At 36.1% G+C, this 11,177-nt stretch overlaps 1 pseudogene; it reads left to right on the top strand.

Annotated features, from left to right (window-relative positions):
* Positions 1-1,932: 1,932 nt before the first annotated feature.
* Positions 1,933-2,456, top strand: LOC108529612 (nucleoporin Nup43 pseudogene; annotated as a pseudogene).
* The last annotated feature ends 8,721 nt before the right edge of the window (positions 2,457-11,177 follow it).

Here is an 11,177-nt window from a genome sequence, read left to right as displayed (position 1 = left end):
TGAGTTCATGTCTGTTGCAGGGACATGGATGAAGCTAGAACAATCATTCTCAGCAAACTATCACAAGGACAGACCACCGCGTGTTCTCACTCATAGGTGGGAATTGAACAATGAGAATGCTTGGACACAGTGTGGGGAACATCACACACCTGGGCCTGTCATGGGGTGAAGGTCTTGGGGAGGGACAGCATTAGGAGAAATACCTATTGTAAATGACGAGTTGATGGGTGCAGCAAACCAACATGGCACAGGTATACTTATGCAACAAATCTGCATATTACTCATGTGTACCCTAGAACTTAAAGTATAATTTAAAAAATTAGGATGTCTTTTTATCACTGAGTTGTAAGCCTTTAAACATATATTCTAGATAAAAGTCACTAATTAATAATTTACAAATGTTTTCTTCTATTATTTAGGTTGTTATATTAGTGTCTTCCAGAGAAAGAAAACCAATAGGACACACATACACACACACACACACACAGACATACACAAGCATACCTCAATTTATTGTGCTTTGCTTTATTGTTCTGAACAGAGCTTTCATTTTTCACAAGCTGAAGGTGTGTGGCAACCCTGCAGCAAGCAATTCTATTAACGCAATTTTTTCCAACAGCAATATGCTCCCTTTGTGTCTCTGTGTCACATTTTGGTAATTCTCACATTATTATTATTATATCTGTTATAGTAATCTGTGATAAGTGATCTTTGATGATACTATTGTAATTTTGAGGGGGCTATATGAACCATACCCACGAACTTCATCAGTAATGGTTGTGTATGTTCTGATTGCTCCACTAACCACCCATTCCCCCATCTCCATCACTCTCCTCAGGCCTCCCTATTCCCTGAAACACAACAATATTGAAATAGCCCTACAATGACCTCTAAGTGTTCAAGTCAAAGGAAGAGTTGCATACCTCTCTTTTTAAATTAAAAGCTAGAAATAATTAAATTTGGTGAGAGAGGAAGGTCAAAAGCCATGATAGGCTGAAAGCTAGGCCTCTGTGCCAAAGAGTTGGCCAAGTTGTGAATGCAAAGGAAAAGTTCTTGAAGGAAATTAAAAGTGCTGCCTCAGTGAACACATGAAAAATGATAAAAACAAGGAAACAGCCTTAATGCTGATGTGGAGAAAGTTCTAGTTGGTCTGGATAGAAGATCAAGCCAGCCACAACATTCCCTTAAGCCAAAGCCTAATCCAGAGCAAGGTCCTAACTCTCTTCAATTCTACAAAGGCTGAGAGAGATGAGGAAGCTGCAGAAGAGCAGTTGGAAGCAGTGCTTGCTTCTTGCTGTACCTGCTGCAGTTGCTTTCAGCTGGAGGAAATTCATGCTGTTTGTGTCTCAGAAAATCTGCAAAACGTGCTGGTGACCAGTGCCTCTGGGGAGCTTGAAGACTGCAGATATGTTCTCTATGGGCTCTTGGGACAATGGGGAAAATTATGTTTCACTGTGGTCTATTGGAGATTTTGGAAACTTGGACTCTGATAGAGGGTTTGAAGGAGACGATCAATTATTGTGTGATATTAGACACTATGGTGATATAATGGATTGACAGTTGTCTGACCAGGAAAGAAGTGTAACTGCTTCATCAACAGGATGTGTATCAGTTTTCCTTCATCATCTGAATAACCAGACTCTTTCAGTCAACCAGCTGTGAACTACAGCTCATTACCACACAGGCCCAGAAAGTCCTTCGTGTAGCCGTGCACTGTGTACAGGTGTTGTGTGGAACAACCCAGAAATCATTAACGTTGGAGACAATGGTTGAATAAATCTCTTCAAAGCTTATCACAAGGAAACTGTAAGAACTGTAGGCAATGCAGATAGTAATATACTCTATGCTGTAATCTTTCTTAGAACTCTTGAGAGATTCTTACTGTAAATTCGATTGGACAGTTAAAAATATGGGATTTCACACAACAAGGAAATGAGCCTTCTCAGATACTGTCACTGACCGGTGACTGAGTGCCATTCCATTGCGTTGATAGAAATCTCACCAAACAGCATGTTGTAGCTCCTGGTGGCCAGGATGGAATGTTGAGTATTTGGAATGTTAGAGAAGATACTATGCCTGTATCTTCGCTGAAGAATTACGAAGCTAAAATGTAGGAAGTTCGCTTTCACCCATTAAACCCAGATCCTCCATTTATTGTTCTGAAGATGAATTCCTCTGGCATTGGGATGTTTCCACAGATGTACCATCACTCTTTCACCAAGGAGGAAGAGCTAGTACTTTTTTGTCTCATAGCATTAGTAAGCAAGCTAATGTTCATCAGTCTCTCAAAGTTCTTGGCTCCGCACTGATCCTACAAAAGACCAAATTGAAATCACAAGCTTACTTCTCAACCCTGTCTGTGAACCGTTTCGATGTGTTTTTGCCATCTTTATCCTTATCTTGTTTGTGGAACTGATGCAGAAGCAGTTTATACTACTGGACAACTTTTTTCATAAACTACTGTAATTATAAGATTTTTAGATAAATGTATAATCGGCCTTTTGAATTCCACCTTTTGTGCAAAATTTTATTATCAGAAAATGTGACATTTTCTGTGCAAATGTGCAGGGGAAACATCAGTAAGCTACCGTTAGTGTCAATGCCCAGCTTTGGCTTTTGTTAGTTGGATATTCCCACAACAGTTGCAGAATCTGATAGATGACCGATGGTAAAAACATGTGAACATGTGGAAGAACATCAGAGGGATTCTGGTGCCGATAAATAATACATTGCCTTCAGACAATTATTGACAGCTCATGGAACTATTTCTTCATTTTTGATGTTGTGGGATTTAACCCAACGTCAGTGGTGGTTACGGGAACCACCAACAGGTTTCTATAATTTTTATCAGTGTGTATACTCCTTCCTAGTGGCAATTGCCAGTGTTAATGATTATTCTTTTTATTGAAAATATGTTATATAGTCCTTCTACACTTTATTTCCTTAATAATTTTAATAAACTTTTACAGGAAGAATTGAGTAGAGCAAAAGTGAAACATTAATAGTTGCATTCAAAATTTTTTAAAGATAAAATGTTTTGACAAGTTATTTTGTAAGAACAGGTTTTTAAGCAGAACTGTGTCAACTGCTTAGACTCAACTTTATTTTTCTTGAGTTTCACAACGTAGTTGAAAATTGCCCAACTGGACATTGTGCAACAAAGTAGAATTTGATATTGATAAGTAGACTGACTTCCAAACTAAAATTTGATAACAAATGTGATAATCATATGATAATGTGGTAAGAGTAAAGAATTTTGCCATCTTTATCCTTGTCTGCAATGTTAGTAATGACTTAACATAGTGTTTTAAGACAATTTTATGATATTGTCTTTCCAAAGTTCATTAGATTTTAAATGTATTATAGACCTAAAACTTTAATGATAAATCACAACTGTTACATAATTGAAGTGTTCATTTACTTTATAATTACAATATTCATAATTATGGTAAAGTTTTGCTTTTCTGTCCAAATAAATATTTTCAGTTTTAAAAATGCCACTTTACCTCAGGGATTGCTGGATTTTTTTTGTGCTGGGAGTAATTTTAAAATACTTTTGTTACTATGAAAGTAATTCATTGCAGAAAAGGCAAATATAGTCAAAAGAAAATTTTAAATACAATTTCAAACAGACAATATTATTTTCATATTCCTTTCTGTCAATATATATACTTTTTTATAAAAAATGAAAACATCCGTGTTATTTTTGGGGATTCACATTTCCTAGCAGTAAATACATTTTTTAACATATAGATTATTTTTTACTATGTTTTACACATTGAACAAGCTCTAATCTTTTTTTTTCTTACACTTTTATTTTAAGTTTTGGGGTACATTTTCAGGATGTGCAAGTTTGTGACATGGGTAAACGTGTGCCATGGTGGTTTGCTGCACAGATCAACCCATCACCTCGGAATTAAGCCCAGCATCCATTAGCTATTATTCCAGGTGCTCTCCCTCCCCCTCTACCCTCCAACAGCCCCAGTGTGTGTTGTTCCCCCAATGTGTTCATGTGTTCTCATCATTCAGCTCCCACTTATAAGTGAGAACATACAGTGTTTGGTTTTCTGTTCTTGTGTTAGTTTGCTGAGGATAACAGTTTCCAGTTCCATTCAGTCCCTGCAAAAGACATGATCTTGTTGCTTTTCATGGGTGCATAGTATTCCATGGTGTATATGTACCATATTTTCTTTATCTAGTCTATCATTGATGGGCATTTGGGTTGATTCCATGTTTTTGCTATAGTGAATAGTGTTGCAATGAACATATGTGCACATGTATCTTTATGACAGAATTATTTATATTCCTTTGGGTGTGTACCTGGTAATGGGATTGCTGGGTCAAATGATATTTCTGCCCCTAGGTCTTTGAGAAATTGCCACACTGTCTTTCACAGTGGTTGAACTAATTTACACTCCCACCAACAGTGTAAAAGTGTTCCTATTTCTCTGCAACCTCACCAGAATCTGTTGTTTCTCGACTTTTGAATAATCACCATTCTGACTGGCCTGAGACAGTATCTCATTATAGTTTTGATTTGCATTTCTCTAATGATCAGTGATGTTGAGCTTTTTTTCACATGTTGGTGGCCCGCATGAATGTCTTCTTTAGAGAAGTGTCTGTTCATGTCCTTTGCCCACTTTTTAATGTGGTTGTTTTTTTCTTGTACATTTGGTAAACACATTTTTTTCTACTATCATTTTAGTACTACTTAATATTCTAAGGTAAACGTATGTGTATCATAATTTATTTCAGTTGGTTGCCTATTATTACCTCATGTTTCTAGCTTCTCACCATTATGATCAATGCTATAATGTCAATTTAATCTGTATTTCTTTTAAAACTGGCTTGTCTGGGAGGCTGAGGCAGGAGAATCACTTGAACCTGGGATGCAGAGGTTGCAGTGAGCTGAGATTGAGCCACTGCACTTCAGCCTGGGTGACAGAGCAAGACTCTGCCTCAAAAAGAAATAAACAAATAAACACACACATAAAACTTGCTTATCTTTAGCCATTTTCATTTTTTTGAGGTAGTTTGGCATTTTCTTATTAATTTACAATATCTTTTTATATATGAAGACTTTTTCCTTTGGTTATATGACACAAGTGTTTTCAGTTTATTTTGGATTTACTTATGGTGCTTTTCATAGAAGTTTGCAGTTTGTGGTAAAAACAATCAATTTATTTCATTGCAATTCCTATTCCTGGCATCATGCTGTCCCTATCCTAGGTTTATATAAATGTTAAACAGCAATTCCTTCTATTTTGTGGTTTTGTTTTTTATATATAAATATTACTTTGGAATTTAATTATTTAGTACATCTGAAGTTTTTTTTATTTAAAAAGAAAGAAAAATTGGAAGCTAGCAGAGGTTGGTTCATGAGGTTAAAGGAAAGAAGCCATCTTTATAACATAAACGTATAAGTTGAAGCAGCAAGTGCTAATGTAGAAGTTGCAACAAGTTATCCAGAACATCTAGCTAAGATAATTGATGAAGCTGACTCCACTAAACAACAGATTTTCAACATATATAAAACAGCCTTACATTGGAAGAAGATACCATCTAGAACTTTCAGAGCCAGGAAGGAGAAGTCAATGCATGGCTTCAAAGCTTCAAAGGACAGGCTGTCTCTTTAGTTAGGGGCTCACGTAACTGGTGACTTCAAGTTGAAGTCAATGCTCATTTACCATTCTGAAAATCCTAGGGCCTTTTAGAATTATGCTATATCTACTCTGCCTATGCTCTATAAATGGAACAATAAAGCTTGGATGACAGCCTATCTGTTTACTGCATGGTTTACTGAAATTTTTTTTTCTTTTAGATGGAGTTTCACTTTAGTTGCCCAGGCTGGAATTCAATGGTGTGATCTTGGCTCACTGCAACCTCCACCTCCTAGGTTCAAGTGATTTTCCTGCCTCAGCTTCCCAAGTAGCTAGGATTACAGGATGTGCCACCATAACCAGCTAATTTTTGTATTTTTAGTAGAGACAGGGTTTCACCATGTTGATCAGGCTAGTCTTGAACTCCTGACCTCAGGTGATCCTCCCACCTTGGCTTCCCAAAGTGTTGGAATTACAGGCACTTTGGGCGTGAGCCAACATGCCTAGCACTTTACTGAATATTTTTAGCCCACTGTTGAAACCCACTACTCAAAAAAGAAGTTTATTTCAAAATATTATGGCTCATTGACAATGCACCTGGTCACCCAAGATCTCTGAGAGAGATGTGCAAGGAGAATAATGTTTTCATGCCTGTTAACACAACATTCATTCTGCAACCCCTGGATCAAGGAGTAATTTTGAGTTTCAAGTCTTATTTAAGAAACACATTTTGTTAGCCTATAGCTACCATAGATAGTGATTCCTCTGAGGAATCTGGACAATGTAAATTGAAAATCTTCTGGAAAGAGCTCACCATTCTAGATGCCATTAAGAATATTTGTTGTTTACAGGAGGAGGTCAAAATAGCAACATTAACAGGAGTTTGGAAGAAGTTGATGCCAACTCTCAAGGACGACTTTTGGGAGTTGAAGACTTCAGTGGAGAATATAATTGCAGATGTGGTGGAAGCAGCAAGAGAACTAGAATTAGTGGATTCTGAAGATTCCACTTCAGTGGATGAATTGCTGCAATCTCATGGTAAAACTTGAATGAAAGAAGGGCTGTTGTTTATAGATGAACAAAGAAAGTGGTTGCTTGACATGGAATACACTTCTGGTGGAGATGCTGTAAACTGTTGAAATGACAACAATGGACTTAGAATTTTTCATAAATTTAGTTGATGAAGCAGCAGCAGGACTTGAGAGAGTTGACTCCAATTTTGAAAGAGCTTCTATTGCAGGGAAATGCTATCAAACAGCATAACATGCAACAGAGCAATCTTTTGTGAAAGGAGGAGTCAATTAATACAGCAAACTTCATTGTTGTCTTATTTTAAGAAATTGCCACCACCTCCCCAAACTTAGGAACCACGACCCTGATCAGTCAGCAGTGATCAACATGGAGGCAAGACCCTTCCCCAGCAAAAAAGATTATTTTTCCTGAGGGCTCAGATGATTGTTAGCACTTTTAAGCAATATTTTAAAATTAAAGTATGTACATGTTTAATATATAATGTTACTGCTCATTAACAGACCAAAGTAGAATGTAAACATAGCTTTTATATATACTGGGGAATATGTCTGCCATAATATTCATGTGATTTGGTTTATTTGTGATGTTTGCTCTGTTGCTGTTCTCTGAATCAAACTTGCAATATCTTCTAGCATATATATGTATACATACACACATACGTTGAAAGAGAGGTTGAAACAGAGAGGGAGAGTTTTTTTTTTTTTTTAGACAGAGTCTTTCTCTGTCACCAGGCTGGAGTGCAGTGGTGATCTTGGCTCACTGCAACCTCCACCTCCTGGGTTCAAGCGATTCTCCTGCCTCAGCCTACTGAGTAGCTGGGACTACAGGCACGTGCCACCACACCCAGTTAATTTTTTATTTTTATTTTTAGTAGAAACGGGGTTTTACCATGTTGGCCAAGATGGTCTTGATCTCCCAACCTTGTGATCCGCCTGCCTCTGCCTGCCAAAGTGCTAGGATGACAGGCGTGAGCCACTGCTCCTGGCCGAGGGAGACATTGTTTTATAAAATGATTCATATGATTGTGTGGGCTGATAAGTCTGTAATCTGTAGGGCAGGCTGACAGGTTGAAAATTCTGTCAGGAGTTGATGTTGCAGTCTTCAATAGGAATGTAGTCTAGAAACAAAATTTCTTCATTTTCCCAGGACCCTTTTCTCTTAAGGACTTCTATTGATTGGATAAAGCCCACCTGCTTTATGAAGGGTAAATCTGCTTCCTCAAAGTCTACTGATTTATGATCAATCATATCTAAAAAATATCTTCACAACAGCATCCAGATTGATGTTTGACCAAACAACAGAGTATCATGATCTAGAAAAATGTCCTATAAAATTAACCATCAGAGCTGTCTTTTTATTTGTGTGATAGTAGCACTCGAAGAGCAAAAGTTTGCTAGTTTGATAAAGTCCAATTTATTATCATTATTTTTTGTCATTTGTGGTTTGGGTCAAATAAATCATTGCCTAATTCAAGGTCATGAGGATCTTCTCAAATAAATTTTCTTCTAAGAGTTTTATAATTTTAACTATCATATTTAGGTCTATAATTCATTTTGACTTAATTTTTATATATGGTAAAAAGTCTGAGTCCAAATTCAATTTTTGGATTCCTTTTGGTTATTCAGTTATCCCAGCACCATTTGTTGAAAAGATTGTTCTTTCCCCATTACTGTTTCTTGACACTTTTGATGAAAATCAATTGAGTTTATATGTGAGAGTTTATTTCGGGAATGTCTATTTCATTTTATTTATTTATATTTCTAGTCTTACTCCAGGAACACGCTGTCTTGATTACTTTAGCTTACGATTATATTTGAAATTGGGAATTATGAGTTCTCCAATTTTGTTCTTTTGTTTTCAGATTATATTGTCTATTCTGGATCTCTTCCATTTTCATATACATTTTGAATCATATCTAATTTTGCAGAGGAGTTGTCTGGGATTTTAATAGATATTATGCTGAGTATACAGATACATTTGGGGAATACCTCCTTTTTAACAATATTAAGTCTTCTGATCTATGAATGTGAGATGTCTTAATATTTATTTATTATTCTTCAATTTATTTCAACAGTATTTTCTAGTTTTCAGTATACATTTCTTGCACTTCTGTTAGATTTAGTTCCAAGTATTTTATTCTTTTTAATGCTATTATAAGTGTAATTGTTTTCTTAATTTTATTTTCATATTTATTGCAAGTGTACACAATTACAATTGATTTTGCACACTGACCTTACACCATGTAATCTTCAACTTTATTTCTGCTAGTTTTAAAATTCCTTATGATTTTCTATATACAGAATCATATTACCCCAAAGTAGAGGTAGTTTTACTTCTTTTTTTCCAATTTGTATACATTTTTTTTTTTTCTGGCCTAATTGCCTCGGCTGGAACCTCCAATACAATGTTGAGTAGAAGAGGCAAAAACTGGCATCCTTGTCTTGTTCCTGATCTTGAGGAGAAAAAGTTTAGTGTCTTACCATGAAATATAATGTTAGATGAAGTTTTCATAGATGCTCTTTATCAGATTGAGGAAGTTCCCTTCTATTCCTAGTTTATTGAATATTTCTTTTCATCATGAAAGAGTATTAGAGTTTTGTCAGATGCATTTTCTGCATCTATTGAGATGATCATATGATTTTGTCTTTTGTTCTATTAATATTGTATATTACATTAATTGATTTTTTGGGTATCAAAACAATCTTGCATTCCTGGAATAAATCTTATTTGTTCCTGGTCTGTAATTTCTTTTAATGTTTCTGTTATTGGTTTGCTAGTATTTTATAGAGAATTTTTATGTCTTTATTTATAGGTTTATTGTCTTTGTCTAGTTTTGGTATTAAGGTAAAATTAGCCTCATAGAATGAGATGGAAAATGCTCCTTTCTTTTATATTACTAGAAGATTTGTAAAGGATTTGTGTTAATTTTTCCTTAAATATTTGGTAGAATTCACCAGTGAGACCATCTGAATTTAGGCTTTTTTTTTTTTTTTTTGAAAAAGAATAAAACTTTGTCCCCAAACGGGAGTGCAGAGCCCTGATCACACAGCCTTGACCTTTCTTGGCTCAGGTAATCCTCCCACCTCAGCCTCCCAAGCAGCTGGGACTACAAGCACATGCCACCACACCCGGCTTTTTTTTTTTTTTTTTTTTTTTTGTAGCGATGAGGTTTTGCAACATTGCCAAGGCTTGCATCTGGGCTGTTCATGGAGGGAAGTTTCCAAATTTCTAATCAATATCTTTGTACTTATTATAAGTCTGTTCAATCTATTTCTTGATGCANTGCAGTGACCTGATCACACAGCCTTGACCTTTCTTGGCTCAGGTAATCCTCCCACCTCAGCCTCCCAAGCAGCTGGGACTACAAGCACATGCCACCACACCCGGCTGATTTTTTTTTTTTTTTTTTTTTGTAGCGATGAGGTTTTGCAACATTGCCAAGGCTTGCATCTGGGCTGTTCATGGAGGGAAGTTTCCAAATTTCTAATCAATATCTTTGTACTTATTATAAGTCTGTTCAATCTATTTCTTGAAGCAATTTCAGGCTTTTTTTTTTTTTTTTTTTTTTTTTTGAGACAGGGTCTCATTCTATCCCTCAGGCTGGAGTATGTGGTGTGATCTTGGCTTACTGAAGCCTTGACCTCCCAGGCTCAAGTGATCCTCCCACCTCAGCCTCCTGAGTAATTGGGATGACAGGCATGCAACCACCATGGCTGGCTAATTTTTGTATTTTGTATAGAGACAGACAGCCATGTTGCCTGGGCTGGACTTGAATTCCTGAGCTCAAGTGATCCATCTACCTTTGCCTCCCAAAGTACTGAGATTTGAGGCATGAGCCACCAGGCATATACCTGGATTTGTGTCCTTCTAAGAAGTTGTAGATTTTTTTCAAGTTATCTAATTTGTTGGTATACATTTGTTCATTGTATTTCCTTAGATTACTTTTAATTTCTCTATGGTCCATAGTTATGTTTCCTCTTTTATTCCCTATTTTAGTAATTCTCTTTTTTCTTTTTTTAGCTAAAGATTTTTCGATTTTATTGATCTTTTCAAAGAACCAAGCTATGGTTTTGTTGATTGTGTTGTTTTTCTATGCTCTATTTTATTTATTTATGTTCTAATTATCATTATTTCCTTCTCTTTTCTGGTTTTGGGTTTAATTTGCTCTTTTTTTAATTTTAGTTTCATATGGAAGAGTTTCAGATTATTGATTTGAGATCTTTCTTCTTTTTTAGGTATAGGTGTTTACAACTATAAATTCCTCTCTAAGCACTGTGTGAGTTGCATCTCATAAAGATAAGATTTCCAGGCAAGTTATCACTGAGGGCAACTAGAGCTTAATCCTTCTCAGGAACTCTTGTAGACTTTGTGAAATGCAGTACTCACAACTTATCCCATCTTAGGGCTGAGGGAGTATCCACCAACTGTTATTAGTCACTAATTGAGGATTAATCTTGGGTGGAATTAATTATTGGGTATTTCTGGCCTTCTCCATAGTCTGGTGGTCAGAAAGGGAGCCTTCAAGCAAAAATTGCAGTGCTGGCA

This window comes from Rhinopithecus bieti, unplaced genomic scaffold (genome assembly GCF_001698545.2).
Source record: "Rhinopithecus bieti isolate Rb0 unplaced genomic scaffold, ASM169854v2 scaffold_6947, whole genome shotgun sequence".
In the NCBI taxonomy this organism is placed as follows: domain Eukaryota; kingdom Metazoa; phylum Chordata; class Mammalia; order Primates; family Cercopithecidae; genus Rhinopithecus; species Rhinopithecus bieti.
The sequence above is the reverse complement of the archived record's forward strand: the minus strand, read 5'-3'. Positions and strand labels throughout refer to the sequence as shown.